The sequence below is a fragment of the Bombina bombina genome, chromosome 4 (genome assembly GCF_027579735.1).
Source record: "Bombina bombina isolate aBomBom1 chromosome 4, aBomBom1.pri, whole genome shotgun sequence".
NCBI classification, from domain to species: Eukaryota; Metazoa; Chordata; class Amphibia; order Anura; family Bombinatoridae; genus Bombina; species Bombina bombina.
In genome coordinates this window covers 1,049,195,391-1,049,222,316 of record NC_069502.1, presented here as the reverse complement: position 1 = coordinate 1,049,222,316, position 26,926 = coordinate 1,049,195,391, and positions in this window count along the sequence as shown.

Genomic DNA, 26,926 nt, shown 5'->3' with positions numbered 1-26,926 from the left:
AAATTTGTTAGAAAAAAAATCTAATACTTATTTGAAGTTCAGACAAAGTGCTAGTGCATTGTCTTTTTATCATGCATTTGTTGATTTGGCAAATCTGCTGTATTGACTGGTCCTTTAAGTAATACAATTATCATTTTCCATTGTTCTTTCTATGTATTGAGCTTTGGTGTTCCAGACAAATATAAGATAAGGAAGCAAGTGTGTGTACACAAAGTTATAACATAATGAGCTCTGATATTACCTTTAAGTTTAACCCATTGTAATCGGCTGTGGTTTCAAAGCACAAAACCAGCTACTTCATAAAAAAAAAATAAACCTGAAAATGCAATTTCTCAAATATTTTATACTCTGCAGCTGGTATAACAAGTCATTGAAAATACATTAATGGAAAAACAATTGTACAGTGTACTGTCCCTTTAATGATTCAGATATAGCATACAATTTTACACAACTGTCAAAGTTACTTCTCTTATCTATTTAGCTTTATTCTCCTGTTGAAAAGCATACGTAGGTAGCTGCTGATTTGTGGCTGTACATATATTCCTCTTGTCATTGGCTTACCAATGTGTTCTACAAGCACCTTTAACAAAGGATACATAGAGAATAAGGTAACATTGATCAAAGAAGTAAAATGAAAAGTTGTTTAAAAATATAAGCTCTATCTGAATCATGAAAGAAAAAATGTTGTGTTTCATGTCCCTTTAAGGCTGCTGATTGGTATAATGTGATATAAACACTCCTGTTACCACTTTTGAGACACACCTGTTGAAGGGGTAGGACAATAGGATGAGAGTTACTGAAATCCTATTGGCTGTTCAAATCAGTGCCCTTTTTTTTTTCTAACACCCCACTCACACCAACTTTAACCCTAAAATACTGCCTAGTGTAGTAATTTTATTAAAAAATAAAGATGCTGCCATCTTTATTTTTTTGAGAAACTACACTAGCCAGTATACTACACTAGCCAGTATATTGGGGCCATTTGGGGCAGATATATAAACTTAAACAGAGATCTGGTTAATTTTCTAAGAACTTGTAATGGCTGATTAATTATTATGCGTCCGCAAATGGGCAAATTTGCCCATTTGCGGGTGCGTGATAATTTTGGGCTCCACTTGTAATCTAGCCCTTAAGGCGCTAACTGAAATGCAATAATTTCAACATTTCAATATCAACTTCTCCATCACAATGCAAGCAGTTACTAATGAAGGTAAATACTTTATTTTGTAAATTACTACAAGACTTGATCCTGTAGCCTTTAGCTTGGTTAGCCAATCGTAAGGATCAGGGGCCCAATCCTATATGCAGCGTCGCCCACAAAAGCCGGGGACACCAGATTTTGCGCGATTTTGCTATCACATATACGGCGTAGCATACAAGTTACGCGCGTATATTTCACCCTTCTGACGTACTTTTTTTACCCATAGACTAACATAGAACTACGCACAATTTGGTATCCAATATACAGCGTAAGGACTTACGCGCAGCTTTTTTAATAAAATCTACTCCATTCTCATCTTGCCACAAATTGCAGGCGCAGGAACCCTTGCACTGACTAAAAAAAACAACGTAACTCCCTGGAAGCCTTAACAAACACATACATTTAAGCAGCATCTCAAGGTTAAAGGGACAGTATACTATGATATTGCTTTTTTAAGGTTTATTTGTGTATTTGAAATAGTTTGAAGCCACAACATAATCAAATGGATTGAGCTTGTAGGTACTTTATCACATTGTGGACATATACTTGCTTATTTGCTTTCAATTGTATTACCTTCATCTCTTTAGAACTCACTGGAGTGTAATTTATTCTAATTCTAACACAGCTTGGCACTGATGCCAAAATATATAAAGGGACAGTCAAGTCCAAAGAAAACCTTCTTCTTTTAAATAGGGCATGTTATTTCAAACTACTTTCAGATTTAATTATAACACTTGCTTTGTTCTCTTGGTATTCTTAGCTGAAAGCAAAACCTAGGATGGCTCATATGATCATTTCTAAGACCTTCTTGAAGGCTGCCTCTTTGCAATTGTGTCAAACCAATCACAGACACCACAACCTCTCACCTGCAGACTTAAAACACCTGATAATGCCCACCCTATCAGTAACACCACTACTATATATACCAATGTGTCAATTTATATTGGGATACATTGATTTACATCTTAGAAGTGAATATTACTATATGTATCCTTCAGAAACAACTATTGTGGAAGTGAGTTATAGTACAAGAATATGTCATAAACAGGATAATATTACCTTTTTTGGGCCATTTCCAGACAGGCCTTATAATATGTTTTAACAATATTAGTGTACTAAAACGCACCTCACATGGATGTGGATGACAATTATATGGTAAATAGCAGAGGACAAGATTTATGGTGAACTATAAGAATATTTATTTCTTTTTTGTCTTCTTGTATGAGGAAGCTGAGGTGGCTGCAGTGGATTTCCTTGTTCTCCTGGTTTGAGAAGATTCTTCTGTTTCTGCTGGTGTGCTGGCCACAGATGATAGGCTGGAGGCAGTGTCCTGCTGGTGTGTAAAGTGCTCAACCAACACACCCAAGAGTTAATTTAGTTCTCTCCATCTATTGTCCATTTGCATCTGCATATCAGACAGAATTCGCATCATCTGGGATTGGTTATGAACACTTGCACTTAATGATGCTGCTATGTCCCTCTGTAGCACTATGCTACATTGTTGTCTCCTCTGTTGGCTCCTGAAGAACATCTCTTGGCCTCTTTGTATATTCTCTGTGCTTGTTATGAGCCTCCTCTGGAGTACAATGTATTCCTCACCCAGGGGTGAATACAATGCATCCACAGGCTCTTGAGCAGCAGGGCTTCTAGGTGCTTGAGGTGCAGGTTCAGCTGCATTTGCTGCTGCTTGAGGTGCAGGTTCAGCTACATCTGCTGCTGCTTGAGGTGCAGGTTCAGCTACATCTGGTGGTGCTTGAGGTGAAGGTTCAGCTGCATCTGCTGCTGCTTGAGTACTTTCAGCTATATGTTCTTCTGCAGATGGTGGAGCTCTTCCAAGTGAAGAGGATGGTGGTGCTCTTCCAAGTGAAGAGGATGTGGTGCTCTCCCAAGTGAAGAGTATGGTAGAGCTCTCAGGGTAGATTGATAGTCCCACTGATGACCAGTGTGTGACCACTGAGCCTGTCCAGTTGGCACTTCTTGTGACATAGCCTGTGTGTAAAAGCCATGACTGCCCTGAGATTGTGTTGGGGGGGGGGGTAAATAAATGGACCCTTTGTGGCTGTCTTGGCTCCCCCTCAAATCCAAAAGAAGAATATTCCTCTGGCCAGGAATCTTGCCAGGGGTCATATGTCAATGGTGGTGGCATCACTTCCGGGTTCTCAACTGAAGCCATCCAACCCTGCTCATGCCTGGGAGCATAATGTTCACATGGTTGCCTGAATACTGGTGGTAATGGCTGCATGCCTGTGACTGGTGGTGGTGGTGGAGGTGGTGGCATGCCTGTGACTGGTGGTGGTGGTGGAGGTGGCGGCATCCTCGTGACAGGAGGTTCTGTGGAGGAATCAAATGATGAGAGGGATTAGTATAGTCATATATATGTCCATGTGGGCATACAATGTACATTGATACATGCTAGGGCCTATACTGATTCTCATGTCAAACTCTATAACATGCATGTGCACATTGTGATTTGTGATATGAGGGATTTTAATTTGCGCAGTATACAGGTATGTGTTTCATACAATAGTTATGTGTACATGTCAATGATGGAGAAAATGTGTTCTTTAAGTGACACTATGGTCACACAATTTACTTTAGCCTGATGTAGGCACTGAACCTGCTTTCTTGAGCTAAAAGTATTGTGATGGCTATAGTGTCCATTTACTGAAAACTCTACATGTGGCTCGTGGCCTGTGTTACTCTGAGGCATGTTAGTATTGCACTATTCCACCTCATATCATGAATTGCATTGTGTTAAGTAGCATTAATGTCAAATATAATTGTAGATGTTTTTGTTAGTAGGCCAAATACCATGCTCCTCATTGTGTATATGAATGTGTGACATTAAAGGATGTTATATCTCAAATACATATAATACTGGTGTGTGGGATGTTACTCACTAGCATGATGTGCTGTGGTTGCAACCCCTCAGTCACGAGCCCCTGGAAGTCCACGGACTGCTGTGATACTCAGGGACCTGCGTATCATCTCCTGCCAGGTGTTGTATTCTGTGTCCAGGGGTGGACCACCGCCTGTTCCCCTCTGGTGCATGGCTTCCTGCCCCATCTTTCTTTCACCGCCTCTTACAGTCATTCCACCTTTTTTTAAGGCCCTCAACAGTCCTTGAGAGAGGGGAAAGTGGTGCTGCTGCAGTGTACTTCCGCATAGGACCGGGGAGAGCGGGCCAGACCAAAAACTGGAAAGGGGGTGTGTGGAGCCAACCAAGTAGCGGAGGACGACCGCCAAAGACTCAGCAAGAAACAAAAAATGGAAGGCTGCTGAGCAACAGGTAAAAAAAGCTTTATTCCATTAAAAATTAAGAAAACACAAAATAACAAGGGGGGTAGTTAGCCATCTAACATGTTTCGCGCTAGTATGCGCTTACTCATAGATGCTAATTGCAAGTAAGAAAAGCTAGTGCATTTAAAGGGGCAGGAACCAATAGGAGACAAATCTGTTAAATGTTGTAATACAATCAGTTTCACACATAAACTCTCTCCCTATTGATTACAATACTCAGCCCTATTTGGATGCATTAGGTTGTATGTTAAAAACAACTACATATTACTTGTGAAAGTATAGCAATACTTGGCTTATGAGAAAATTGCATCAAAAAAATTACATCAAGGAATTACAAATTATTCAGAAAACAATTTATATAATAAGTCATATAAGAGAGACAAGAAATGGAAGAAAAAAAAGTAAAAAATGTTATTTCATAAATAAGGAAGCAACCAAACAGAACCATATTGCCTAATACACAATTGGTTAATATTAGAACACAATTAGTATTGGTTATCCTCGTATGTAACATGGTGAGAAATTGCTGAAAATATTAGAAATATTTAAAGAGATAGCCATATACAGCATACTGCAACCTCTGGTTAAGAATTTGTATAGCTATATTAGGGACTCAGGTCATCTTTTAGAAATACTGCAAAATTTTGAATGGCAGGAAGGCTATAAGTGGGTGACAATCGATGCCACATCTTTGTATTCTTCTATACCTCATGTACATGGATGCCGGGCCTTAGAATTCTTCCTGAATAGGAACACCTCTTATAGTGATGAGATCAAACAATTCATCCTGGAGGTTGTGGAGTTCCTACTTACCCACAATTATTTTATCTTTGATTCTGCTTATTATTTACAATGCCAAGGAACAGCTATGGGGGCGAAATTTGCCCCCTCTTATGCAAATTTGTTTGTGGGTAAGTGGGAGCTCCAACACTTATATGATATAGGGGAGCCTTTCAGGTCCAGCATCCTTATGTACATGAGGTATATAGATGACCTTATCTTTATTGTGAAGGATGATTTTCCTTTTGATGAATTTCTATCTATCATAAATGACAATGAAATTAACCTGAGATTTACTGGAGATTTACATCCTGAGGGAGTTAATTTTTTGGATCTTCATCTTTATGGTGACAATTCCACACATAAAATTCTATCAAGTACATACAGAAAGGATACAGCAGGTAACACCATACTTCATGCCACCTCATGCCACCCACACCACTTAGTGAAATTGATACCTTGGAGCCAATTTATCAGACTCAGGCGCAATGCCAGTAATCTTGAAAATTATATGCAAGGTGGCAAGGAGTTGATTGTACGACTTAAAGCCAGAGGCTACAATGAAAAAGAACTACTCAAAACAGTTGAGGAGATTAAGTATTGGAAACCAAAACCAAAAGATCTTCCTCTTCCAGTAGGGATAATCAGTAGCATTGCCACACCTAGGGATGATCCTAAAAAGAAAAACTATCTTGATGAGAATAGTATTGTATTCTCAACTGAATTCTCAATTCAATACAACTCTATTTGTAGTATTATTAAAAAACACCTACATGTTCTGAGAGGTGATGAAATTTTACAACCGCATATTAAAAACTGCAAATTTGTAGCAAAAAAAAAACACCTACATTAGCCACAAAGCTTTCACCTAGTCTAGTGAAATCCCATACAGGCACTGACACCAATTGGCTCAGGGGTAAAGGCAATTTTAAGGCACATCTTTCAAATTGCCTCACATGTGACACCATGGACTACACCAACACATTTTGTAGTTCAGTTACAGGTAAAACTTTTAAAATTGACTTTTATGCTACTTGCCTTACTTCTTACATAGTATATTTACTTGATTGCCAACTTTGTGGGGCCCAATATGTTGGTCAATCAACTAGGAGCCTTAGAGATCGTACTAGGGAACATTTGAGAGATGTGAAAAACTTCAATAAAGATTCTGCAGTAGCGAAACATTTTAACCTTTTCCATCTCACTAATGTACCAAGGTTTACAATTAAGGTTATAGATATAGCCAGAGTTTCCCTACGTGGTGGTAATGTGTCAAAAATCTTGGACAAGAAGGAGTTATTTTGGATTTATAAGTTAAGATCTAAATCACCACTGGGTATGAACTTAGAGTGGGACATGAGATACTTTGTCGATTAGATAAATATGAGTTTATACATTTATCAATGTACACTGATATTCATACATATAATTTCATATTAGTATGTTCTCAGTACTTGTTTATTTATTTATTTATATGACACATCAGACAGGTTCCATATACCCGATTCTATATATACTTGATCAGAAAAGAGAGGTATTTGTGTGGGATCACACACGTGGTCACATACATACACATATATATATACTTTATAAAACATGTCTGCGGACTTTACATGTACATTGATTTCCACATCAATTTCTTCTCTGTTGATATTCATGTACATGTATCTTGTACTTTTTATATATACTTTTTACATATGTTCTATGTATGTAATGTACGGAGATATATATAACAGCGCTTAGACTTAAAATACTTTTGCCTCTCTCTGTAAACCCCCTTCCTGGTCACGAATTTGAGATAATTTGTAGTTGAGAGTGGCGCTACAAAAAGCTAAAAAGTATTAAAAACTATGAAAGAAAATATATTTGTTACCTACTGAATATGTGTTATATGTATATACTTTACCTAAATTATATAGAAAATTAAATATCCATAAAAATAAGTATACCTCTATTTTTTAAAAATAACCGTTACTGGAATATAAATTTAGGATGAATAAATGTGTTCTATTCACATACATTTCAAATGCATTTTAGTACAATCATAAGTATTTATTATACTACAATCATAAGATGAGAAAAATCTAAAAATATATAAAATTCACAGCTGTATGTCTATATAGATAAAATATTTCGCTTATGACTCACAAAGTAAAAACAGATATTAATATAATATTAATGAGAGAGCCCAGATGATTTTGAGTCTTTCCTAGTAAAGTAACGATGTCCACAAATATTACTAAGAAGTGTGGTCTGTATATTGAAGCAAAGGATTTGTTATATTGTTGGAAAGATTCTCTTAGTAACAAAATTGTTTCAAACAGTTCATGTAATATCCAAGTTCAATTGATAAAATACCAAAGTTCAAATGGATAGAGTGGCAAAGTTCCCAAATAGATGTAAAAAATCCAGTTTGTTTAGCAGGGCGACAATCTTGCTTGTGTGTTATTTGCAGTAAATTTAAATGGCACTTTATGAGGTATATCTGACCCGCTATATAAGTGGTCTTACCTCCTTCTTCATGTGTTAACCCCGCTTCGTAGGTGGTCTTACCTCTTTTTGAATGCGGTTGAAGTCTCAAGGCTTACCGGTCTTTTAAGCTTGGGTAAACGTAGCGGTGCAGCGATTCGGTTTTCTTCAACTTGCGCAAGCTCTCCTATAAACCGATGGCTTCTTTACCTGCTCTTAGTACTCAGGTGTATGCAGGTGTAGATCTGTGTGAGGTCCGTCGGTCTTCCTGCACTTAGTACTCCTTGTACGCAGGTTACAGACAGGTAACTGGTTTCTTTAGCTCCGACCAGTATGATAGTGAACCTTTTTGGAATGGGTTCCACAATCTGGGTTGGCAAAGGGATTCCTTGCAATACAACTTTCTATCACAGTTTTCTACGCGTTTCACCCGCGTTCCGGGCTTTTTCAAGATACTGTGATTACTCGGCTTTCCAATTCAAATAATGATTTAAAGGTTTCCCTAAAATGTTTGTATAATTGGGTGTCTAAATTTAAAAAGGGAACATTTATGCAATATAAAAAAGGGAAATTTAGACACCCAATTATACAAACATTTTAGGGAAACCCACAAAAACAAGTTATCTGATCTCACCTATTGGGGAATATGTAAAGTAAAACAAAATTGGAGAGGGGGCAATTTTGAATTAAGCCTTTTAAAAAAGGAAGCTGAGCTCATATTCAATTTTAATACCATATATCCATATGGATTAAATTCAGAACTAGACTTATCTCCATTCCTCTGTAGTTGAGTTTTAAAATGTTTTAGCCAAATCTTAACCTATAAAATAGAATATACCATTTTAAAAAAAGAACAATTCATATTTTTAATAAGATTCATTTAATAAGATTTTTAGGACACCATCTAAATTAAAAAAATATTATATGTTCACAAGCACTTTTTAAAAAATTCTGCACTCTATTAAAAATTCTGCACTTCAACAAACAATTATGCACTTTATCTTTAAGAATTAAAAAATAAAAATTAATAAGTTATCTATAAGTTCTAAAGCACTTTAGTGATCAAAAAATTTTTTACTGAGAAAATAAATATTAAATCACCCTAACAGAAAGATAGATTAAAGTTTTTTAAAAAAATATGAAATATGAAAATTTAATTATTCATGGAATTAATTGTAGACCAAATATTGAAACATAAAAGCAAAAAATATTGAAACATAAAAAATTTATGGAAAAGTTTTAATTCATTAATTCTAATATCACTTTAAGACACACATAAAATCATCCATTATCCCTTTAAATCTAATTTAAATTAGTATTTCGAAATAATCTACATTAAATTCAATAACACCATTATTAAAAATCTAGATATCCATTTAGATTAATATCAATATCCATTAACAAGATATCATTTTATAGGTAGAGAACCCTAACTAAAAGGAAGGTGTTGTTAAGACCTAACGTAAAGACATAAATCAATTTCTAAAAACAATTTTCAAGAAGACAGAATTCAAATGTAAAAGTGAGGGACCGTATCAGAATAGAAATGGGAAATATATGTGAAGATGAGAAAATTAATATATCCTGTATATAACACCATTACCGTGTTGTAGAATAAAGATACATTTTCTCTGATTTTCCTTTATTTCTTTTATTTTCATTTTTTATTATTTGAGATTAAGTTAAAAAAGCATTGCTTTTAGGAATATTTCTAGCAAAGAATGTTTATAAAAATGAGAGAGCCTATGTTTTCAGTAAAAGAGAACTCGAAGAGGTTATCCTAAGAGAGCCCAGTGACATTACCAAAGCAGGACCAATCAGATAGAAGGCGGCATTATTTGAATTGGAAAGCCGAGTAACGCGGGTGAAACGCGTAGAAAACTGTGATAGAAAGTTGTATTGCAAGGAATCCCTTTGCCAACCCAGATTGTGGAACCCATTCCAAAAAGGTTCACTATCATACTGGTCGGAGCTAAAGAAACCAGTTACCTGTCTGTAACCTGCGTACAAGGAGTACTAAGTGCAGGAAGACCGACGGACCTCACACAGATCTACACCTGCGTACACCTGAGTACTAAGAGCAGGTAAAGAAGCCATTGGTTTATAGGAGAGCTTGCGCAAGTTGAAGAAAACCGAATCGCTGCACCGCTACGTTTACCCAAGCTTAAAAGACCGGTAAGCCTTGAAACTTCAACCGCATTCAAAAAGAGGTAAGACCACCTACGAAGCGGGGTTAACACATGAAGAAGGAGGTAAGACCACTTATATAGCGGGTCAGATATACCTCATAAAGTGCCATTTAAATTTACTGCAAATAACACGCAAGCAAGATTGTCGCCCTGCTAAACAAACTGGATTTTTTACATCTATTTGGGAACTTTGCCACTCTATCCATTTGAACTTTGGTATTTTATCAATTGAACTTGGATATTATATGAACTGTTTGAAACAATTTTGTTACTAAGAGAATCTTTCCAACAATATAACAAATCCTTTGTTTCAATATACAGACCACACTTCTTAGTAATATTTGTGGACATCGTTACTTTACTAGGAAAGACTCAAAATCATCTGGGCTCTCTCATTAATATTATATTAATATCTGTTTTTACTTTGTGAGTCATTAGCAAAATATTATTTATTATTATTATCGGTTATTTGTAGAGCGCCAACAGATTCCGCAGCGCTATAAACAAAGGGGGAGTACAACAAAACAATTATAGGGTAGAGGGCCCTGCCAAGAGTTGCACTGTTGCAGTCATCTCTTAAGAAGGTGATCTACAAACAGCTGGACTTTTAGGCTTACATGCTAAGAGGGTTCAGGGGATTGCAGTGGAGGAGAGGAGCTGGTATTAGGAAAGGTTAGAGTAGGTTGCATGCGTCCCTGAACAGTAGAGTCTTTAGGGGGCACTTGAAGCTTTTAAAACTAGAAGAGAGTCTTGTGGAGCGAGGCAGAGAGTTACACAAGATGGGAGCTAGTCTGGAGAAGTCCTGTAAACGGGAGTGTGATGAGGTGACAAGAGAGGAGGAGAGTAGGAGGTCATGAGCAGAGCGAAGGGGACGGGAGGGAGAGTATCTGGAGACAAGGTCTGAGATGTAGGGGGGAGCAGTGCAGTTGAGGGTTTTGTATGTAAGAGTGAGAGTTTTGTGTTTGATCCTAGAGGCAAGAGGAAGCCAGTGAAGGGATTGGCAGAGAGGCGCAGCAGATGAAGAGTGACGGGTAAGGAAGATGAGTCTGGCAGAGGCATTCATTATGGATTGTAAAGGAGCTAGGCGGCAGGTGGGGAGACCAGAAAGGACAGAGTTGCAGTAATCAAGGCGGGAAATAATGAGAGAGTGGATTAAGATCTTAGTTGTGTCTTGTGTAAGGAAGTGTCTAATTTTAGAGATGTTTTTAAGGTGGAAGCGGCAGGCTGAAGCCAAGGACTGAATGTGAGGAGTGAAGGAAAGATCTGAGTCAAATGTGACCCCGAGACATCGGGCATGCGGGGTAGGGGTAATGATGGAGTTGTCGACAGTTATAGAGATATTGGGGGTGGAGATTTTGGAAGAAGGGGGGAAAATGAGGAGCTCGGTTTTGGAGAGATTTAGCTTGAGGTAGTGAGAGGACATCCAGGAAGAGATGTGAGAAAGACAGTTTGTGACATGGGTTAGCACGGAAGGAGATAGTTCTGGTGCAGAGAAGTAGATTTGGGTGTCATCGGCATACAAATGATATTGGAAACCGTGGGACTTAATTAGGGAACCTAGTGATGACGTATAGATTGAGAAGAGAAGGGGACCGAGGACAGAGCCTTGCGGTACTCCGACAGAAAGTGGTGACGGGGTAGAGGAGGCCCCAGAGAAGGCTACACTGAAGGTACAGTTTGACAGGTAGGAAGAGAGCCACGAAAGGGCTGTGTCACAGATGCCGAAGGATTGGAGGGTTTGGAGCAAAAGAGGGTGGTCGACAGTGTCAAAGGCTGCGGACAGATCAAGGAGGATAAGCAGAGAGAAGTGGCCTTTTGATTTAGCTGTAAGTAGGTCGTTGGTGACCTTAACAATAGCTGTCTCTGTGGAGTGATAGGGATGAAATCCAGATTGCAGCGGGTCAAGAAGGGAGTTTAACGTAAGGAAATGGGATAGGCGTGCATATACAAGTTTTTCGAGAAGCTTTGAAGCAAGAGGGAGGAGAGAAATAGGGCGGTAGTTGGATGGGGAGGTAGGATCAAGGGAAGGTTTTTTGAGGATAGGTGTGACCAGTGCATGTTTCATTGATGAGGGAAATGTACCAGTGCTGAGGGAGAGGTTGAAAATGTGTGTTAGTATAGGGGTAAGAGTAGCAGAGAGAGAGGGGATCAGCTGTGAGGGGATAGGGTCAAGGGGACAGGTAGTGAGGTTAGAGCGCAGTATAAGTGCTGAAACTTCTTCCTCAGTAGCAGGGGAGAATGAACTAAGTTTCAGGTTATGAGGGTTGTGGTTGAGTGAGAGTGTTTGAGGGGGGGAGAGAATGGAATTGTGTTGAGAGCTGATTTCAAGTCTGATGGAGTCAATTTTGTTAATGAAGTGACTGGCAAAGTCTTGAGCTGACAGAGAAGTTGTTTTAGGAAGTGGGGGAGGGCGGAGGAGAGTATTGAAAGTGGAAAACAGACGTTTTGGGTTTGAAGAAAGATTAGAGATAAGAGTAGAGAAGTAGTGTTGCTTGTGGAGATTAAGGGCAGAGTAGTAGGAGTTCAAGATGAATTTGTAATGAAGAAAATCAGCTGAACTCCGTGATTTTCTCCAATGCCGTTCAGCAGTACGGGAACATCTGCGTAGGTACCGTGTCAGAGGAGTATGCCAGGGCTGGGGATGAGTGTGTGATTTCCGAGCAGTGGTAAGAGGGGCGAGATTGTCAAGGACGGATATAAGGGTGGAATTATAGTGGCAGATAGATTGTTCAGGGCAGAAAAAGGAGGAGAAGGATGAGAGGAGCGGTTTAAGGGAATTAGCAAGTTGTTGCTGCTCTAAAGACCTAATGCTTCTGTGAAGTTTGGTGTGAGGAGTAGAAGGTGGGAGAGTTGTAGGAAGGGATGATATGTTGCAGGTAAGGAGATGGTGGTCAGAAAGAGGAAAAGGGGAGTTTGAGAAGTTTGAGAGAGTGCATCGATAGCTAAAGATCAGGTCAAGAGAGTGACCGTCTTTGTGAGTGGGAGAATCAGTCCATTGTGACAGACCAAAAGAGGAAGTGAGTTGCAGATGTTTTTTAGCAGATGAGGCAGAGGGATTGTTAAGGGGGATGTTGAAGTCGCCAAGAATGAGGGCAGGGGTGTCTGAGGAAAGGAAATAGAGTAGCCAGGCAGCCAAGTGATCTAGAAATTGAGTCACGGAGCCAGGGGGTCGGTATATGACTGCAACACGTACAGAGAGAGGGGAGAATAAGCGAATCATGTGGGTTTCGAATGAGGGAAAAGTGAGGGAAGAGATAGGATGTATTTGTTGGAAGGTGCAACGAGAGGAGAGTAAAATACCTACACCACCTCCTTGTCTGTTACCAGACCTAGGAGTGTGGCTGAAGTGGAGACCCCCATGTGACAGAGCAGCAGTGGATGCTGTGTCTAGGGGAGAGAGCCAGGTTTCTGTTAGGGCCAGAAGGTTGAGGGAGCGGGAGATGAAGAGGTCATGTATAGAAGTGAGCTTGTTGCAAACAGAGCGAGAATTCCAGAGTGCACAAGTGAAAGGGGTAGTGGCTTTAGATGCAAGAGGAATGTGAGTAAGGTGTGCAGAGTTTTGTTTTCTGAGTCTATGGGATGGTACACATGGATGTGCACGGCTTGTCAGTGGTTGGGGACCAGGATTAGGGGAGATGTCACCAGCAGTAAGTAGAAGCAAGAGGGAGAGTGACATGAGATGAGATACAGATTTGCAGTAGTGAGACTGCTTTTGAGATGAGCTGCAGGGGGTAGAGAGAGTGTTTAGGAATAGGTAAAGTTCATGAGTAGAAAAGTAAGGTGAGTTTAAGAGAGATGGGCTAATGAACATTGCAGGTGGAGAGGGAGAAGGAGTAATTGAATAGTGTAGTTTGTTATAGTGTTTGTTTGAAATATTTTATCTATATAGACATACAGCTGTGAATTTTATATATTTTTAGATTTTTCTTATCTTATGATTGTAATATAATAAATACTTATGATTGTACTAAAATGCATTTGAAATTTATGTGAATAGAACACATTTATTCATCCTAAATTTACATTCCAGTAACGGTTATTTTTAAAAAATAGAGGTATACTTATTTTTATGGATATTTAATTTTCTATATAATTTAGGTAAAGTATATACATATAACACATATTCAGTAGGTAACAAATATATTTTCTTTCATAGTTTTTAATACTTTTTAGCTTTTAGTAGCGCCACTCTCAACTACAAACTATGTATGTAATGTGTCCACTTGAGTGACCCCCTTAACTACATCAACAAATAAATATTGACATACGGTCATAACTTTACTCTTTGGCTGTATATGGCTATCTCTTTAAATATTTCTAATATTTTCAGCAATTTCTCACCATGTTACATACGAGGATAACCAATACTAATTGTGTTCTAATATTAACCCATTGTGTATTAGGCAATATGGTTCTGTTTGGTTGCTTCCTTATTTATGAAATAACATTTTTTACTTTTTTTCTTCCATTTCTTGTCTCTCTTATATGACTTATTATATAAATTGTTTTCTGAATAATTTGTAATTCCTTGATGTAATTTTTTGATGCAATTTTCTCATAAGCCAAGTATTGCTATACTTTCACAAGTAATATGTATTTGTTTTTAACATACAACCTAATGCATCCAAATAGGGCTGAGTATTGTAATCAATAGGGAGAGAGTTTATGTGTGAAACTGATTGTATTACAACATTTAACAGATTTGTCTCCTATTGGTTCCTGCCCCTTTAAATGCACTAGCTTTTCTTACTTGCAATTAGCATCTATGAGTAAGCGCATACTAGCGCAAAACATGTTAGATGGCTAACTACCCTCCTTGTTATTTTGTGTTTTCTTATTTTTTAATGGAATAAAGCTTTTTTTACCAGTTGCTCAGCAGCCTTCCATTTTTTGTTTCTTCCTCAACAGTCCTCCTCTGTGGGGCCACACTGTTGACGGCATCCTCTACCGCCAACCATGCCGTTTTACGCCTTTTGGCAATGCCTTTGCCCTTCTCCTGGCCAAAGAGGGCACTGTGATTGTCCATGATGGCCTGGACTAGGGCAACATTCTCATTGAATGAGAAGTTTGGACATCTCATCCTCTGTGGCTTGCTCCCTGCGATGTCCCTGGTGTGGGTTCCTCCCTATCCTCTCCCTCCTCCCCCCTTCTGTCCCCATGTGCACCCTCTGTCCCTCTTCTGGATGTGCCTGGTCTCTGGGGCTCTCGGGTATCTCCCCTCCCATCATCCCTTCTAGCTCTCCCTCTCCCCACTCAACTTACTCCCTGACGGGGACCCCACTGCTCCTCCTGTCCTCTACAATATTGCTCTCCCTGCCACTCCTCTCCCCTCCTCCCCTCCGCCCTACCTCTCCCTGCCATCCTCACACTACACACACTCACTCCCAGTTCAATCACACACAATCACAACCAAACACTCAGCCTATCACACTGTAAAATTGAAATAAAATGTGTGAGGTGTTAGAAAAAAAAAGTGTTGTGTATTTTTTATATGTATGCAATATGTGTGCAATATGTAAAAATATGTGTAAGTGTACAAGCTTAACTAACCAACAATGCGACCTAACTAACCCCTCTGTTTGCGCCTCTCACTCTACTCTGACTAATCCTCCACTCCACTGTAGTGTGCTGTAGCTCAATGAACCATCCAAACACACTGAAGAAAATGGCGGCTGCGCATGGGTTTATATATGATTTTTGAATAGCGTAATTACGTGGCGCATTTTTAGATGGAGTCGCGGTTGAATTTTTACGAATTTTAGCATAATTTGCATAAAAATACTCTTTATTGAGACTTTACGTGGACAAAATGCAGGCGTAAGTCACTTGCGTGTATGTGTATTTGCGCACTTTTCGGAAGATCGCCAGTTTGTCCTACTTATGCCAGTTTAGCATCTAACGGCGCAGTATATGTAATACCCCGATGTGCGAGGTGAAATTACGGATGGCGTGGGTTCCCTCGCTTGCGCCAAAAACTACGCCGTATATCGGATCGCGCCCCAGATCAGACTATCTACCCACACCTTACCTAAATTAATCCTAACCTCACAAGAGTGCAGATATTCAGCAATGTGGCATATGTCAGCTTTTATTTCAAATGCACATTCACATAAAAATGATATGCATGGTGAAAGTAAAATATGTAAAATAAATGCACTATATTATAAGGGTGCAGTATATATAGTTTGTTTCAACATGAAGAGATTGTAAATATCTAGCAAGTTTTCTTTGGCTCAATAGCAACTGTAGAGAATAATGATATAAAATTATAGTAAATTACTTTACTATACTTAGGAACAAATTTTCGAAAGCAACATTTATTTTAACCCCTTAATGACCAAGGACGTTTCAAGCACAAAAAAAGAAAATTGAAAAATGGTCTGGTCACTAAGGGGTTAAAACAATATATTTTCCTTTACTCTGATATTGCTTCTTGAGTGTAAAAATGCCTAACTTATTGTGTGGCTTTATAGCACAGCGTGTAGGAAATTCAGCTGTTGTTTCCTCTGTCCACTGTAGCTAAGATCATTGTTTCTGTCAGCCACAGCTAAAAATATTGTTTGCTATAAGTCATCCTGTCATGTTCCCATACTATTTAAATTATAAAAACACCATTGTATAATAAAGAATAGAAAATATTTTTTATTTTTTTTTAAAACACTAATTATTGTACAAAACAAGCTAATGCTGTTTGTAACTAACTATACTTCATCTTTGTACAAGATGCAGGTACAGTATATAAGCATTGTAACGTTACAAACTTGCCTGTCTATGCAAATAATTTTCTTTTTTTGATATATAAAAAATTATGACTGAGGTTGGCACTTCATTTTTTATTAATGATATTATATTTTATCAAACATTCAATATTTACTTCTTGAGGGCCTGATTACAAGTGGCACGCTTTTTAGCGCTTTCACTCATGCACAAACACACACTTATAACAAGTTGAAATAAATTGTTTGTGCATGAGTGAAACCAGAAGAGCCCTAATTTCAGTACTTCAGATATCGCGACCGTGTTATGTTTTACTCCCCATAGACAAAGCACTTTAAAAAAAAAAATCTAACACATCACTTCCTCGCTAACTCAACACTGCGTTAGACCTACAACAATAAACCTGAAGGTAGTTGTTCATAATTTACATTCTAATGATGTTCACATAAAAGAAAATGTTCTCTTTATTTTTAAATAAATATATATATATATATATATATATATAGTCAATGTAGAAAACAAGGTAACAGCACCACAGTACAAAAAATCTTCTTTTATAGATGAAAAATCTTTATTTGAGGTATAGCAACCATTAAAAAGCGATGTTTCGGACCTACATGGTCCTTAATCATGCATAAGTTAAAAACAAATAAACAGAATTTAAAAAGGGTATCTGAACCAATCAGGCTTCAATTCTCAATGTTAATTGATTTAACCCATACCGATCCAGGTTTATAAATTTCATCAACACAGTGACCTCTAGTGGTACCAGAATATATTCCATCATTTAAAACCATTATAAAAACAAATACAAATCATAGTCTCTATTCAGACCATATGGATGTAGTGTATTTAGACGTTTAATCCACCATACTTCTTTCTGTTTTAACTTTAATTCCCTATTACCCCCTCTTCTGTGGTGGGGGATATGGTTAATTACTTGAAAGCGAAGCTGACTTACTGTATGATCCATATTGGTAAAATGTGCAGATACTGGAAGTGACATGTCCTTTGATTTAATAGATGCTTTGTGTTGACTAAACCTATCCCTGGCGGCTTGGGTGGTCTCGCCAATATAGCAAAGGCCACATGGGCATTTAAGTAGGTAAATTGCATAGTTGGTTTGGCATGTATATAGCCCGTTAATAGTGTATTGCTGTCTTTTGTCATTCTGTGCTAAAAATTTCCCTTTTATGACTGAATTACATTGAGCACAATGTAGACAGGGGTAACAGCCTTTATTTGGAGCAGTCAAATAATTTATGTCAGAGGTTTTGGTTGTACCTACATCAGCTTTTACTATGTGGTCCCTAAGATTTTTTACCCTTCTATATGATGGCATGGGGGGTAATTTAAAGGATTCTATCTCTGGGTTATACTTTGACAAAAGGTGCCAATACTTTCTCACTATTTTAAAGATGTCATTACTCTTGTCACTGTATTCCATCGAAAGCACCAATCTGTCTGTTCCTTTCTCTGTTTGTTTTTTATCATGTATTCTATCCAGTTCCTGAATAGTTTTATTGATATTTTCTTTTGGGTAGCCTTTGGATAAATTTATTGCCCATAGATTTTAATCTTTCTGGCAATATTTTCTGATCTCTGACTATTCTTTTGGTACGCAAAAGTTGGCTCCTTGGTATCGATTTAAAAACAGTTTCAGGGTGAAAACTTTCGTATCGCAATAAGGTATTTCTATCCGTTGGCTTTACATATAAATCTGTACTTAGTGTGTTTCCATATCTATATACAGTTGTATCCAAAAAGTTAATCTGTTGGGTAGAATAGGTAAGGGTAAATCTTAGGCCTGTCATAGAGGAATTAATATCCTCAACAAACTGTATCAGGGACTCCAATGAGCCCCCCCGTATGCCAAAAATATCATCTATATATCTTAACCACAGCTTACAATAGCTGATGAATGGCTGATTACTGTAGACAAATTTGTTCTCAAAGCCACTCATAAACAAATTGGCATATGAGGGGGCTACACTGTAGCCCATAGCTGTTCCCTGCTTTTGCATATAATAAGTGTCTTGGAAAAGGAAGTAGTTGCAATACAGGACAAGTCTCAACATATTGTCAAAAAATCAATCTAAGATATATTATATAAACCACTGTCACTCAAGAAACTTTTAACGGTCAATAGACCTGCCTCATGGGGAATAGAGGTATACAGATTTACCACATCCAATGAGAAAATTAACCAAGTCTCATCTACTTCAATCCCCGTGAGTTTTGTAAGGAAATCATTTGTATCCTTAATAAAGGATTTTTGCTGTTTAACAAATGGAAAAAGTATTTTATCCAAAAAAATGGAAACATTGGAAAATATAGAATCTGTACAGGCCAAAATAGGGCGTCCTGGTGGGTGTAATTAACTTTTATGAACTTTGGGCAGTGCGTAAAAAATTGGTGTTATAGGGTATTTGTTATACAGAAAATCATAAACCTGTTTAGAAATAATATTGTGGGTCAAAGCTCTATCCAATATACCCTTAAGCTCTCTTTGTATTTCTTTTAGGGGATTATGATCCAATATTTCATATACCCCTCCATCTGATAGCTGTTGTAAAATTTCCTGTACATAATAGTCAGTGTCTAGCACTATTATTGCTCCGCCCTTATCAGTATTTTTTATGGTGATATTTTTGTTGTTTTTCAAAGTAGATATAGCCTCCCATTCCCCTTTAGTGAGGTTATGTTGTTTTGTGTAAGGATTTAGTCTAGTTTTTTTCTTTAAATTGGCAACATCTTGTTGAACAAATTTAACAAATGTTTCTACACCTGAATTGCTTGTTGGAGGTACATATGAAGAGTGACAGTAGTTTATATAATATATCTCAGATTGATTTTTTTGACGATATGTTGAGACTTGTCCTGTATTGCAATTACTTCCTTTTCCAAGACACTTATTATATGCAAAAGCAGGGAACAGCTATGGGCTCCAATGTAGCCCCCTCATATGCCAATTTGTTTATGAGTGGCTTTGAGAACAAATTTGTCTACAGTAATCAGCCATTCATCAGCTATTGTAAGCTGTGGTTAAGATATATAGATTATATTTTTGGCATATGGGGGGGCTCATTGGAGTCCCTGATACAGTTTGTTGAGGATATTAATGCCTCTATGACAGGCCTAAGATTTACCCTTACCTATTCTACCCAACAGATGAACTTTTTGGACACAACTGTATATAGATATGGAAACACACTAAGTACAGATTTATATGTAAAGCCAACGGATAGAAATACCTTATTGCGATACGAAAGTTTTCACCCTGACACTGTTTTTAAATCGATACCAAGGAGCCAACTTTTGCGTACCAAAAGAATAGTCAGAGATCAGAAAATATTGCCAGAAAGATTAAAATCTATGGGCAATAAATTTACCCAAAGAGGCTACCCAAAAGAAAATATCAATAAAAATATTCAGGAACTGGATAGAATACATGATAGAAAACAAACAGAGAAATTAGTATTGGCACCTTTTGTCAAAGTATAACCCAGAGATAGAATCCTTTAAATTACCCCCCATGCCATCATATAGAAGGGTAAAAAATCTTAGGGACCACATAGTAAAAGCTGATGTAGGTACAACCAAAACCTCTGACATAAATTATTTGACTACTCCAAATAAAGGCTGTTGCCCCTGTCTACATTGTGCTCAATGTAATTCAGTCATAAAAGGGAAATTTTTAGCACAGAATGACAAAAGACAGCAATACACTATTAATGGGCTATATACATGACAAATCAACTATGCAATTTACCTACTTAAATGCCCATTTGGCCTTTGCTATATTGGCGAGACCACCCAAGCCACCAAGAATAGGTTTAGTCAACACAAAGCATCTATTAAATCAAAGGACATGTAACTTTCAGTATCTGCACATTTTACCAATATGGGTCATACAGTAAGTCAGCTTCGCTTTCAAGTAATTGACCATATCCCCCACCACAGAAGAGAGGGTAATAGGGAATTAAAATTAAAACAGAAAGAAGTATGGTGGATTAAATGCCTAAATACACTACATCCATATGGTCTGAATAGAGACTATGATTTATATTTGTTTTTATAATGGTTTTAAATGACGGAATATATTCTGGTACCACTAGAGGTCACTGTGTTGATGAAATTTATCAATGTCTGATTTCCCAAAATGGATTGAAAAATTAGAGCCTGTGCCATATTTTTGGAGGATGGAGTGGACCATCAGGAGAGATTTAGATGGTTCAGTAAGTGCCATTAAGAGATCATTGGCGAACAATGCTAATTTGTATTCTGAGTTTTTAACCTTAATTCCTTTTATGTCAGGAGAGTTACGTAAAGTGTAAGCTAGTGCTTCCATTGAAATAAGAGGGGATAAAGGGCACCCTTGTCTCGATCCATTCCTAATCTGAAAGCTTTCTGATAAAAGGCCATTTACTTTCACTTTCACTGATAGGGATGTGTAAGATTTTAGATATTAATTTTTTGGTAATCCAAATTTATGGAGACTGCTTAGCATAAAGGTCCAATCAAGGTGATCAAATGCTTTTCTGCATCTGTTGAAATGAAAAGGGTTGGTAATTTTTGATGTTGAGTATAATGGAGAAGATGGGCTACTTTGACCGTATTATCTTTGGCTTCTCTCTGTTGAACAAAGCCAGTTTGGTAGGTATGGATGATGTGTGTAAGAATGGGATTTAACCTGTTGGCTAAGATTTTTGAATATATTTTCAGGTCTACATTGAGTAGTGATATTGGACTTAAGTTGGCTGGGTTAGTAGGTGTTTTACTTGGCTTGAGTAGGACTGTAATATAAGCTTCCAGCATATTTTCTTAGAATGAGTTATCTAAATCTATCTGATTGTAGAGTTTTAGGAGTGATGGCATTAATAGGGATTTAAAGTTGCTAAATACATCCGGGCCAGGGCTTTTCCCTTGTTTTAGGGTTTTTATTGCTTTATCTAACTCTTGTGGAGTGATGGGCTCAGACAGAGAATGGCAATGTTCAGAATGGATCTGTGGGAGTTCCAAGGGGTTAAGATAATTGTTGTAATTTTGCGTGGGAGTGTTATCAGGGCGGTTATAGAATAGATTGTATAGTTTAGAGTAATATTCTCTAAACATTTTTGCAATCATTTTGTATTCTATGATTTTTTCTGATTTGTTGTTTGTTAAGGAGTGTACGTATGACACTTTGGTTTTACTTTTAAGTGCTCTCGCTAGCAATTTGCCTGGTCGATTATGTTGAGTATGAAATTTTTGTCTTAGTAAAAAGGCAGTATTTTGAGCTTTGATGTCGAAGTACTCATTAAGTTGGGATCTGGCTTGATTTAGTTTTGTTTATGTTGTTGTATCTGTTGGGTGTGTCTTATGAATGTAATCTAGTTTGTTCATTTCTAGGTTAGAGTTATGTATTTTTGTTTATTTTGTTTGTTTTTGGTGGCTTGGGTGCTTCATCAGAATGCCTCTAATGATGTATTTATGGGTTTCCCAAAGGGTTCTCGGGGATATCTCAGGGGTATTAGTTATCTCAAAGTATTCTTGTAGCGCTTTTTAATATCAATTTTAATCAAGGGGTCAGATAATAGAACTTTGTTCAGTCTCCATTGGAAGGGTCTTGTGGGAATTGAAGGCCAGATGAATGTAATGCTCACGGCAGAGTGGTCTGTCCAATTAATGGGAATGATGCAGGAGTCTCTCAAATGTATTATTGATATGTGATCTGCCATTATGTAGTCTATTCTGGAATAGGATCTATTGGGGTTGGGGTTGTTGAAAAAGGTATAATCATGTTTATGGGGATGCAAGTGTCTCCAAGAGTTGTGTAGGTTCAGTAGGGAAAACTCGCTCCAAATTGAATGATGAGTTTTGTTACGGTCTATCAATTGTGTATTGGAACTGTCAATCAGAGGGTCTAGTGGTAAATTGAAATAGCCTGCTAGTATAAGTGGGCCTTTGGAAAATGTTATTGTAGAGTTAGTGATTTTTTTGAAAAAGATAGCCTGGTTTGTATTCGGGGCATAAACATTTACTAGGGTAATCAGTTTGCCAAATAATAGCCCACTAATTCCTAAGTATCTTCCTTCTTTATCTTGCTCTTAAAAATATGTTTAAATTGTATATATTTATGGAATAAAATGCTAACTCTATTAGTTTTTTTTTAAATTACTACTATGATAGTGAGTGGGGTAATGAGATGAGAAATATTTGGGTTCATTCCCTTTTTTTAAGTGGGTTTCTTAGAGAAACAATATAATTCCATTCTTATGAATTAGATCATGAAAAGCCTTGGATCTCTTAAATGGTGCATAAAGCCCTTTGGTGTTTATAGTGATTATACTAAATTTCTGTCCTGTTAATTGCGAAGCCATAGATTGTTTGAAAATTGGTATGGTAAGCATGTTTTCTTAGTGGTAAGTGCACTTTGTGTCGGGGTTTGAGAATTGGTGTATCACTCAAGGTTTTAGTGAGTAAAAAAAGTATAATAAACAGGTTTAACAAAACATAATTTCAACTATGTACAACAAACAATTCCCCCTTAAAAAGGGGTTGTAGAGAATAAACTTTACATTTTTCAATGTGTTGATAAAACATTTTCTAATACAATGTCAATGAACAAGATTATAAATCTATAGAGAAAAAGGGAAAAAAAGGAAATAGAAATAAAACTAAATAAATACAATACAATTTAAGAGGGAGTTTTAGGATCCTTAACTTGCAATATGTGGAGAGCTTATAGACTCTTCATAAAGGAAGCTGAAAAGCTTTAATGGAAGCCTAAACATTAAAGGGACATCAAACCCACATTTTTTCTTTCATGATTAAGATAGAGAATACAATTTTAAACAACTTTCTAATTTACTTCTATTATCTAATTTGTTTCATTCTCATGGTATCATTTGTTGAAGGAGCAGTAATGCACTTATGGTTTCTAACAAAACACATAGGTGAGTCAATCACAATCAATATATATATGCAGCCACCAATCAACAGCTAGAGCCTAGGTTCTCTCCTGCTCCTGAACTTTCCTAGGTAAACCTTTCAGCAAAGTATAATAAGAGAAGGAAGCAAATTAAATAATATAAGTAAATTGGAAAGTTGTTTAACATTGTATTCTCTATCTGAATCATGGAAGAAAAAAATTAAGTTTGATGTCCCTTTAAGGCTAAAAGGCACTATTCTAGAAATTAACTATATTAAAACCAGTATGATCTCACCCATATTCAGTCTGGGGACCAAGGGATTTCTTATGTCTTTTAAAGGAAGATGTTTGCCACAAGGTTCTTTGAGGTCTTGGAGCTGATGCAGCTGGGAGATCCATCTGTGATCTTGGTAAAGAGGAGATTTGGGTATGGACTAGGGTTGAAATGTTGATTTATTTGAAAAATTCTTCTATGTAGCCTGGATCCATACAGGTTTTCTTCTGACCTTTCCAGGATAGTTGAATGTTGTTTTTCCTCAAGATGGTCGTGAGGGGGAGAATTTCCCACCTCCTTTGTAAAGTTCTTTGTGATAAATCAGCAAAAAATTATAACTTGGAGCCTTGGTAACATACGGCTACATTTAGAGTTTTGTCGGTAACGACCTGCGTAGCTAACGCTGGCTTTTTTTCCCCTGCAGCTTTTAAATACCGCTGGTATTTAGAGTTCACAGAACGGCTGCGTTAGGCTCCAAAAAAGGAGCGTAGAGCATAATTTACCGCCACTGCAACTCTCAATACCAGCGGTGCTTACGGACGCGGCCAGCTTCAAAAACGTGCTCGTGCACGATTCCCCCATAGGAAACAATGGGGCTGTTTGAGCTGAAAAAAAAACCTAACACCTGCAAAAAAGCAGCGTTCAGCTCCTAACGCCGCCCCATTGTTTCCTATGGGGAAACACTTCCTAAGTCTGCACCTAACACCCTAACATGTACCCCGAGTCTAAACAACCCTAACCAGTCCTTAAAAGGGCCTTATTAAAAGGACTTATTAACCCCTAATCTTCTGACCCCGCTATCGCTGACACCTGCATTATACAATTAACCCCTAATCTGCCGCTCCGTACACCGCCGCAACCTACATTATACCTATGTACCCCTAAACTGCTGCCCATAACACCGCCGACCCCTATATTATATTTATCAACCCCTAATCTGCCCCCCACAACGTCGCCGCCAGCTACCTACAATAATTAACCCCTAATCTGCCGACCGGACCTCACCGCTACTCTAATACATTTATTAACCCCTAAAGCTAAGTCTAACCCTAACACTAACACCCCCCTAAGTTAAATATAATTTAAATCTAACGAAATAAATTAACTCTTATTAAATAAATTATTCCTATTTAAAGCTAAATACTTACCTGTAAAATAAACCCTAATATAGCTTCAATATAACAAATAATTACATTGTAGCTATTTTAGGATTAATATTTATTTTACAGGCAACTTTGTATTTATTTTAACCAGGTACAATAGCTATTAAATAGTTAATAACTATTTAATAGCCACCTAGTTAAAATAATTACAAAATTACCTGTAAAATAAATCCTAACCTAAGTTACAATTAAACCTAACACTACACTATCAATAAATTAATTACATAAAATACCTACAAATAAATACAATTAAATAAACTAACTAAAGTACAAAAAATAAAAAAAGAACTAAGTTACAAAAAATCAAAAAATTATTTACAAACAGAAAAAGATTACAACAATTTTAAGCTAATTACACCTACTCTAAGCCCCCTAATAAAATAACAAAGCCCCCCAAAATAAAAAAATGCCCTACCCTATTCTAAAATAAAAATTGTAAAGCTCTTTTACCTTACCAGTCCTTAAAAGGGCCTTTTGCGGGGCATGCCCCAAAGAATTCAGCTCTTTTGCCTGTAAAAAAAACAAACAATACCCCCCCCCAACATTACAACCCACCACCCACATACCCCTAATCTAACCCAAACCCCCCTTAAATAAACCTAACACTAAGCCCCTGAAGATCATCCTACCTTATCTTCACCACGCCGGGTATCACCAATCGGTCCAGGCTCCGAAGTCTTCATCCAAGCCCAAGCGGGGGCTGAAGAGGTCCATGATCCGGCTGAAGTCTTCGCCCAAGCGGGGGCTGAAGAGGTCCATGATCCGGCTGAAGTATTCTATCAAGCGGCATCTTCAATCTTCTTTCTTCCGGATCCATCTTCATCCCGCTGACGCGGAACATCCTTCTTCACCGACGACTTCCCGACGAATGACGGTTCCTTTAAGGGACGTCATCCAAGATGGAGTCCCTCGAATTCCGATTGGCTGATAGGATTCTATCAGCCAATCGGAATTAAGGTAGGAAAATTCTGATTGGCTGATGGAATCAACCAATCAGATTCAAGTTCAATCCTATTGGCTGATCCAATCAGCCAATCAGATTGAGCTCGCATTCTATTGGCTGTTCCGATCAGCCAATAGAATGCAAGCTCAATCTGATTGGCTAATCCAATCAGCCAATTGGATTGAACATCAGAATTTTCCTACCTTAATTCCGATTGGCTGATAGAATCCTATCAGCCAATCGGCATTCGAGGGACGCCATCTTGGATCATGGACCATGGATCTCTTCAGCTCCCGCTTGGATGAAGACTTCAGCCGGATCATGGACCTTTTCTGCCCCCCGCTTGGGCCAAGACTTCAGCCGGATCATGGACCTCTTCAGCCCCCGCTTGGGCTTGGATGAAGACTTCGGAGCCTGGACCGATCGGTGATACCCGGCGTGGTGAAGATAAGGTAGGATGATCTTCAGGGGCTTAGTGTTAGGTTTATTTAAGGGGGGTTTGGGTTAGATTAGGGGTATGTGGGTGGTGGGTTGTAATGTTGGGGGGGTATTGTATGTTTTTTTTTACAGGCAAAAGAGCTGTTTTCTTTGGGGCATGCCCCGCAAAAGGCCCTTTTAAGGGCTGGTAAGGTAAAAGAGCTTTTCTATTTTAATTTTAGAATAGGGTAGGGCATTTTTTTATTTTGGGGAGCTTTGTTATTTTATTAGGGGGCTTAGAGTAGGTGCAATTAGCTTAAAATTGTTGTAATCTTTTTCTAATGTTTCTAAATTATTTTTTGATTTTTTCTAACTTAGTTCTTTTTTTATTTTTTGTACTTTAGTTAGTTTATTTAATTGTATTTATTTGTAGGTATTTTATGTAATTAATTTATTGATAGTGTAGTGTTAGGTTTAATTGTAACTTAGGTTAGGATTTATTTTACAGGTAATTTTGTAATTATTTTAACTAGGTAGCTATTAAATAGTTATTAACTATT